This window comes from Taudactylus pleione, unplaced genomic scaffold (assembly GCF_031769625.1).
Source record: "Taudactylus pleione unplaced genomic scaffold, aTauple2 ptg000551l, whole genome shotgun sequence".
In the NCBI taxonomy this organism is placed as follows: Eukaryota; Metazoa; Chordata; class Amphibia; order Anura; family Myobatrachidae; genus Taudactylus; species Taudactylus pleione.
In genome coordinates, this window is record NW_028284953.1 from 2852732 (window position 1) to 2861168 (window position 8437).

Genomic DNA, 8437 nt, shown 5'->3' on the forward strand with positions numbered 1-8437 from the left:
CTAAAGGACTGGGAATTTGACATAAATTCTGGAATTCAGGAAAGAAGAATGTTTGGGCTCTGTCTGAGTAAGTTCATCACATTTTTTAAAGATCTTTTAGCAGTCACAAGGATTATTTTACCTAAAACATTTTAGGGAAACAATCCCTGCAGATAGTGTACAGTCAATTTCCAAAATGTGATTCTGTATATACTTCAATAACCATAAAACTCCAAAACTGGCTCAAAAACAGGAAAGACACTTCAATTGCTACAGGGAACCTGGGCCAGTGGCGCAATGGATAACATGTCTGACTGCGGATCATAAGTTTGTAGGTTCGACTCCTACCTGGCTCGCTTAAATTGACGTGATCGTATAGTGGTTAGTACTCTGCGTTGTGGCCGCAGCAACCCCGGTTTGAAAACAGGTCACGGCATTTTGATTTTGTTTCTCAATCATCCATTTTTTCACAATACTGAATCTTAAGAAAATTTCAGAAAGTAAGCAGATTCTTTGAAGGTGCTTGCACTATTTGTGCTTAATGCTTATTATAAAGCTATCTCAACATGCTTTGAATAATTTAATTGTGAATTATTTTAATAAAGGACTGGGAATTTGACATAAATTCTGGAATTCAGGAAAGAAGAATGTTTGGGCTCTGTCTGAGTAAGTTCATTACATTTTTGAAAGATCTTTTAGCAGTCACAATGATTATTGTACCTAAAACGTTTTTGGGAATCAATCCCTGCAGATAGTGTACAGTCAATTTCCAAAATGTGATTCTGTATACACTTCAATAACCATAAAACTCTGAAAATAGGCTCAAAAACAGGAAAGACACTTCAATTACTACAAAACACGTGGGCCAGTGGCGCAATGGATAATGCGTCTGACTACGGATCAGAAGATTGTAGGTTTGACTCCTGCCTTGATCGTATAGTGGTTAGTACTCTGCGTTGTGGCCGCAGCAATCCTGGTTCGAAAACAGGTCACGGTATTTTGATTTTGTTTCTCAATCATCCAGTTTTTCACAATACTGAATCTTAAGAAAATTTTAGAAAGTAAGCAGATTCTTTGAAGGTGCTTGCACTATTTGTGTTTAATGCTTATTATAAAGCTATCTTAACATGCTTTCAATAATTTAATTGTGAATTATTTTAATAAAGGACTGGGAATTTGACATAAATTCTGGAATTCAGGAAAGAAGAATGTTTGGGCTCTGTCTGAGTAAGTTCATTAAATTTTTGAAAGATCTTTTAGCAGTCACAAGGATTATTGTACCTAAAACATTTTTGGGAAACAATCCCTGCAGATAGTGTACAGTCAATTTCCACAATGTGATTCTGTATATACTTCATTAACCATAAAACTCTGAAAACAGGCTCAAAAACAGGAAAGACACTTCAATTGCTACAAGACAATTGGGCCGGTGGCGCAATGGATAACGCGTCTGACTACGGATCAGAAGATTGTTGGTTCACTTCTTACCTGGCTCGCTTATATTTCCATGATTGTACAGTGGTTAGTACTCTGCGTTGTGGCCGCAGCAACAACGGTTCGAAATAGGGTCACGGCATTATGATTTTGTTTCTCAATCATCCATTTTTTCACAATACTGAATCTTAAGAAAATTTCAGAAAGTAAGCAGATTCTTTGAAGGTGCTTGCACTATTTGTGTTTAATGCTTATTATAAAGCTATCTTAACATGCTTTGAATAATTTAATTGTGAATTATTGTACTAAAGGACTGGGAATTTGACTTAAATTCAGGAATTCAGGAAAGAAGAATGTTTGGGCTCTGTCTGAGTAAGTTCATTACATTTTTCAAAGATCTTTTAGGAGTCACAAGGATTATTGTACCTAAAACGTTTTTGGGAAACAATCCCTGCAGATAGTGTACAGTCAATTTCCAAAATGTGATTCTGTATATACTTCAATAACCATAAAACTCTGAAAACAGGCTCTGAAACAGGAAAGACACTTCAATTACTACAAGACACCTGGGACAGTGGGCAATGGATAACGCGTCTGACTATGGATCTGAAGATTGTAGGTTCGACTCCAACCTGGCTCGCTTAATTTGCCGTGATCGTATAGTGGTTAGTACTCTGCGTTGTGGCCCCAGCAACCCTGGTTCGAATCCGGGTCACGGCATTTTGATTTTGTTTCTCAATCATCCATTTTTTCACAATACTGAATCTTAAGAAAATTTCAGAAAGTAAGCAGATTCTTTGAAGGTGCTTGCACTATTTGTGTTTAATGCTTATTATAAAGCTATCTTAACATGCTTTGAATAATTTAATTGTGAATTATTTTACTAAAGGACTGGGAATTTGACATAAGTTCTGGAATTCAGGAAAGAAGAATGTTTGGGCTCTGTCTGAGTAAGTTCATTAAATTTTTGAAAGATCTTTTAGCAGTCACAAGGATTACTGTACCTAAATCGTTTTTGGGAATCAATCCCTGCAGATAGTGTACAGTCAATTTCCAAAATGTGATTCTGTATGTACTTCAATAACCATAAAACTCTGAAAAAAGGCTCAAAAACAGGAAAGACACTTCAATTACTACAAAACACGTGGGCCAGTGGCGCAATGGATAACGCGTCTGACTACGGATCAGAAGGTTGTAGGTTTGACTCCTACCTGGCTTGCTTATATTGCCTTGATCGTATAGTGGTTAGTAGTCTGAGTTGTGGCCGCAGCAACCCCGGTTCGAAAACAGGTCACGGCATTTTGATTTTGTTTCTCAATCATCCATTTTTTCACAATACTGAATCTTAAGAAAATTTCAGAAAGTAAGAAGATTCTTTGAAGGTGCTTGCACTATTTGTGTTTAATGCTTATTATAAAGCTATCTTAACATGCTTTGAATAATTTAATTGTGAATTATTTTAATAAAGGACTGGGAATTTGACATAAATTCTGGAATTCATTAAAGAAGAATGTTTGGGCTCTGTCTGAGTAAGTTCATTACATTTTTGAAAGATCTTTTAGCAGTCACAATGATTATTGTACCTAAAACGTTTTTGGGAATCAATCCCTGCAGATAGTGTACAGTCAATTTCCAAAATGTGATTCTGTATACACTTCAATAACCATAAAACTCTGAAAATAGGCTCAAAAACAGGAAAGACACTTCAATTACTACAAAACACGTGGGCCAGTGGCGCAATGGATAATGCGTCTGACTACGGATCAGAAGATTGTAGTTTTGACTCCTGCCTTGATCGTATAGTGGTTAGTACTCTGCGTTGTGGCCGCAGCAATCCTGGTTCGAAAACAGGTCACGGTATTTTGATTTTGTTTCTCAATCATCCAGTTTTTCACAATACTGAATCTTAAGAAAATTTTAGAAAGTAAGCAGATTCTTTGAAGGTGCTTGCACTATTTGTGTTTAATGCTTATTATAAAGCTATCTTAACATGCTTTCAATAATTTAATTGTGAATTATTTTAATAAAGGACTGGGAATTTGACATAAATTCTGGAATTCAGGAAAGAAGAATGTTTGGGATCTGTCTGAGTAAGTTCATTAAATTTTTGAAAGATCTTTTAGCAGTCACAAGGATTATTGTACCTAAAACATTTTTGGGAAACTATCCCTGCAGATAGTGTACAGTCAATTTCCACAATGTGATTCTGTATATACTTCATTAACCATAAAACTCTGAAAACAGGCTCAAAAACAGGAAAGACACTTCAATTACTACAAAACAATTGGGCCGGTGGCGCAATGGATAACGCGTCTGACTACGGATCAGAAGATTGTTGGTTCACTTCTTACCTGGCTCGCTTATATTTCCATGATTGTACAGTGGTTAGTACTCTGCGTTTTGGCCGCAGCAACAACGGTTCGAAATAGGGTCACGGCATTATGATTTTGTTTCTCAATCATCCATTTTTTCACAATACTGAATCTTAAGAAAATTTCAGAAAGTAAGCAGATTCTTTGAAGGTGCTTGCACTATTTGTGTTTAATGCTTATTATAAAGCTATCTTAACATGCTTTGAATAATTTAATTGTGAATTATTGTACTAAAGGACTGGGAATTTGACTTAAATTCAGGAATTCAGGAAAGAAGAATGTTTGGGCTCTGTCTGAGTAAGTTCATTACATTTTTCAAAGATCTTTTAGGAGTCACAAGGATTATTGTACCTAAAACATTTTTGGGAAACAATCCCTGCAGATAGTGTACATTCAATTTCCAAAATGTGATTCTGTATATACTTCAATAACCATAAAACTCCAAAACTGGCTCAAACACTGGAAAGACACTTCAATTACTACAAGACACCCGGGACAGTGGGCAATGGATAACGTGTGTGACTATGGATCTGTAGATTGTAGGTTCGACTCTTACCTGGCTCGCTTAAATTGCCGTGATCGTATAGTGGTTAGTACTCTGCGTTGTGGCCGCAGCAACCCCGGTTCGAATCCGGTTCACGGCATTTTGATTTTGTTTCTCAATCATCCATTTTTTCACAATACTGAATCTTAAGAAAATTTCAGAAAGTAAGCAGATTCTTTGAAGGTGCTTGCACTATTTGTGTTTAATGCTTATTATAAAGCTATCTTAACATGCTTTGAATAATTTAATTGTGAATTATTGTACTAAAGGACTGGGAATTTGACTTAAATTCAGGAATTCAGGAAAGAAGAATGTTTGGGCTCTGTCTGAGTAAGTTCATTAAATTATTCAAAGATCTTTTAGGAGTCACAAGGATTATTGTACCTAAGACGTTTTTGGGAAACAATCCCTGCAGATAGTGTACAGTCAATTTCCAAAATGTGATTCTGTATATACTTCAATAACCATAAAACTCTGAAAACAGGCTCTGAAACAGGAAAGACACTTCAATTACTACAAGACACCTGGGACAGTGGGCAATGGATAACGCGTCTGACTATGGATCTGAAGATTGTAGGTTCGACTCCAACCTGGCTCGCTTAAATTGCCGTGATCGTATAGTGGTTAGTACTCTGCGTTGTGGCCCCAGCAACCCTGGTTCAAATCCGGGTCACGGCATTTTGATTTTGTTTCTCAATCATCCATTTTTTCACAATACTGAATCTTAAGAAAATTTCAGAAAGTAAGCAGATTCTTTGAAGGTGCTTGCACTATTTCTGTTTAATGCTTATTATAAAGCTATCTTAACATGCTTTGAATAATTTAATTGTGAATTATTTTACTAAAGGACTGGGAATTTGACATAAGTTCTGGAATTCAGGAAAGAAGAATGTTTGGGCTCTGTCTGAGTAAGTTCATCACATTTTTTAAAGATCTTTTAGCAGTCACAAGGATTATTTTACCTAAAACATTTTAGGGAAACAATCCCTGCAGATAGTGTACAGTCAATTTCCAAAATGTGATTCTGTATATACTTCAATAACCATAAAACTCCAAAACTGGCTCAAAAACAGGAAAGACACTTCAATTGCTACAGGGAACCTGGGCCAGTGGCGCAATGGATAACGTGTCTGACTGCGGATCATAAGTTTGTAGGTTCGACTCCTACCTGGCTCGCTTAAATTGACGTGATCGTATAGTGGTTAGTACTCTGCGTTGTGGCCGCAGCAACCCCGGTTTGAAAACAGGTCACGGCATTTTGATTTTGTTTCTCAATCATCCATTTTTTCACAATACTGAATCTTAAGAAAATTTCAGAAAGTAAGCAGATTCTTTGAAGGTGCTTGCACTATTTGTGCTTAATGCTTATTATAAAGCTATCTCAACATGCTTTGAATAATTTAATTGTGAATTATTTTAATAAAGGACTGGGAATTTGACATAAATTCTGGAATTCAGGAAAGAAGAATGTTTGGGCTCTGTCTGAGTAAGTTCATTACATTTTTGAAAGATCTTTTAGCAGTCACAATGATTATTGTACCTAAAACGTTTTTGGGAATCAATCCCTGCAGATAGTGTACAGTCAATTTCCAAAATGTGATTCTGTATACACTTCAATAACCATAAAACTCTGAAAATAGGCTCAAAAACAGGAAAGACACTTCAATTACTACAAAACACGTGGGCCAGTGGCGCAATGGATAATGCGTCTGACTACGGATCAGAAGATTGTAGGTTTGACTCCTGCCTTGATCGTATAGTGGTTAGTACTCTGCGTTGTGGCCGCAGCAATCCTGGTTCGAAAACAGGTCACGGTATTTTGATTTTGTTTCTCAATCATCCAGTTTTTCACAATACTGAATCTTAAGAAAATTTTAGAAAGTAAGCAGATTCTTTGAAGGTGCTTGCACTATTTGTGTTTAATGCTTATTATAAAGCTATCTTAACATGCTTTCAATAATTTAATTGTGAATTATTTTAATAAAGGACTGGGAATTTGACATAAATTCTGGAATTCAGGAAAGAAGAATGTTTGGGCTCTGTCTGAGTAAGTTCATTAAATTTTTGAAAGATCTTTTAGCAGTCACAAGGATTATTGTACCTAAAACATTTTTGGGAAACAATCCCTGCAGATAGTGTACAGTCAATTTCCACAATGTGATTCTGTATATACTTCATTAACCATAAAACTCTGAAAACAGGCTCAAAAACAGGAAAGACACTTCAATTGCTACAAGACAATTGGGCCGGTGGCGCAATGGATAACGCGTCTGACTACGGATCAGAAGATTGTTGGTTCACTTCTTACCTGGCTCGCTTATATTTCCATGATTGTACAGTGGTTAGTACTCTGCGTTGTGGCCGCAGCAACAACGGTTCGAAATAGGGTCACGGCATTATGATTTTGTTTCTCAATCATCCATTTTTTCACAATACTGAATCTTAAGAAAATTTCAGAAAGTAAGCAGATTCTTTGAAGGTGCTTGCACTATTTGTGTTTAATGCTTATTATAAAGCTATCTTAACATGCTTTGAATAATTTAATTGTGAATTATTGTACTAAAGGACTGGGAATTTGACTTAAATTCAGGAATTCAGGAAAGAAGAATGTTTGGGCTCTGTCTGAGTAAGTTCATTACATTTTTCAAAGATCTTTTAGGAGTCACAAGGATTATTGTACCTAAAACGTTTTTGGGAAACAATCCCTGCAGATAGTGTACAGTCAATTTCCAAAATGTGATTCTGTATATACTTCAATAACCATAAAACTCTGAAAACAGGCTCTGAAACAGGAAAGACACTTCAATTACTACAAGACACCTGGGACAGTGGGCAATGGATAACGCGTCTGACTATGGATCTGAAGATTGTAGGTTCGACTCCAACCTGGCTCGCTTAATTTGCCGTGATCGTATAGTGGTTAGTACTCTGCGTTGTGGCCCCAGCAACCCTGGTTCGAATCCGGGTCACGGCATTTTGATTTTGTTTCTCAATCATCCATTTTTTCACAATACTGAATCTTAAGAAAATTTCAGAAAGTAAGCAGATTCTTTGAAGGTGCTTGCACTATTTGTGTTTAATGCTTATTATAAAGCTATCTTAACATGCTTTGAATAATTTAATTGTGAATTATTTTACTAAAGGACTGGGAATTTGACATAAGTTCTGGAATTCAGGAAAGAAGAATGTTTGGGCTCTGTCTGAGTAAGTTCATTAAATTTTTGAAAGATCTTTTAGCAGTCACAAGGATTACTGTACCTAAATCGTTTTTAGGAAACAATCCCTGCAGATAGTGTACAGTCAATTTCCAAAATGTGATTCTGTATGTACTTCAATAACCATAAAACTCTGAAAAAAGGCTCAAAAACAGGAAAGACACTTCAATTACTACAAAACACGTGGGCCAGTGGCGCAATGGATAACGCGTCTGACTACGGATCAGAAGGTTGTAGGTTTGACTCCTACCTGGCTTGCTTATATTGCCTTGATCGTATAGTGGTTAGTACTCTGAGTTGTAGCCGCAGCAACCCTGGTTCGAAAACAGGTCACGGCATTTTGATTTTGTTTCTCAATCATCCATTTTTTCACAATACTGAATCTTAAGAAAATTTCAGAAAGTAAGAAGATTCTTTGAAGGTGCTTGCACTATTTGTGTTTAATGCTTATTATAAAGCTATCTTAACATGCTTTGAATAATTTAATTGTGAATTATTTTAATAAAGGACTGGGAATTTGACATAAATTCTGGAATTCATTAAAGAAGAATGTTTGGGCTCTGTCTGAGTAAGTTCATTACATTTTTGAAAGATCTTTTAGCAGTCACAATGATTATTGTACCTAAAACGTTATTGGGAATCAATCCCTGCAGATAGTGTACAGTCAATTTCCAAAATGTGATTCTGTATACACTTCAATAACCATAAAACTCTGAAAATAGGCTCAAAAACAGGAAAGACACTTCAATTACTACAAAACACGTGGGCCAGTGGCGCAATGGATAATGCGTCTGACTACGGATCAGAAGATTGTAGGTTTGACTCCTGCCTTGATCGTATAGTGGTTAGTACTCTGCGTTGTGGCCGCAGCAATCCTGGTTCGAAAACAGGTC

The 8437-nt window shown here is 36.3% G+C and overlaps 3 non-coding genes across 3 annotated transcripts; all 3 read left to right on the top strand.

Moving 5' to 3' along the window:
- The first annotated feature begins 2559 nt into the window (after positions 1–2559).
- Positions 2560–2632, top strand: TRNAR-ACG (transfer RNA arginine (anticodon ACG)). The gene has a single exon. It is a non-coding gene; the product is annotated as a tRNA-Arg (tRNA).
- Positions 2633–5432: 2800 nt separating this feature from the next.
- TRNAR-GCG (transfer RNA arginine (anticodon GCG)) lies at positions 5433–5505 on the top strand. Its single transcript has one exon. It is a non-coding gene; the product is annotated as a tRNA-Arg (tRNA).
- Positions 5506–7729: 2224 nt separating this feature from the next.
- Positions 7730–7802, top strand: TRNAR-ACG (transfer RNA arginine (anticodon ACG)). Its single transcript has one exon. It is a non-coding gene; the product is annotated as a tRNA-Arg (tRNA).
- Positions 7803–8437: the final 635 nt, after the last annotated feature.